This window comes from Pseudoliparis swirei, chromosome 22, assembly GCF_029220125.1.
Source record: "Pseudoliparis swirei isolate HS2019 ecotype Mariana Trench chromosome 22, NWPU_hadal_v1, whole genome shotgun sequence".
In the NCBI taxonomy this organism is placed as follows: Eukaryota; Metazoa; Chordata; class Actinopteri; order Perciformes; family Liparidae; genus Pseudoliparis; species Pseudoliparis swirei.
In genome coordinates, this window is record NC_079409.1 from 23,151,482 (window position 1) to 23,151,942 (window position 461).

Genomic DNA, 461 nt, shown 5'->3' on the forward strand with positions numbered 1-461 from the left:
ATTGTTCATCTGGTCACATGACATCTATTGTTCATCTGGTCACATGACATCTATTGTTCATCTGGTCACATGACATCTATTGTTCATCTGGTCACATGACATCTATTGTTCATCTGGTCACATGACATCTATTGTTCATCTGGTCACATGACATCTATTGTTCATCTGGTCACATGACATCTATTGTTCATCTGGTCACATGACATCTATTGTTCATCTGGTCACATGACATCTATTGTTCATCTGGTCATGACATCTATTGTTCATCTGGTCACATGACATCTATTGTTCATCTGGTCACATGACATCTATTGTTCATCTGGTCATGACATCTATTGTTCATCTGGTCACATGACATCTATTGTTCATCTGGTCACATGACATCTATTGTTCATCTGGTCACATGACATCTATTGTTCATCTGGTCACATGACATCTATTGTTCATCTGGTCACATGACA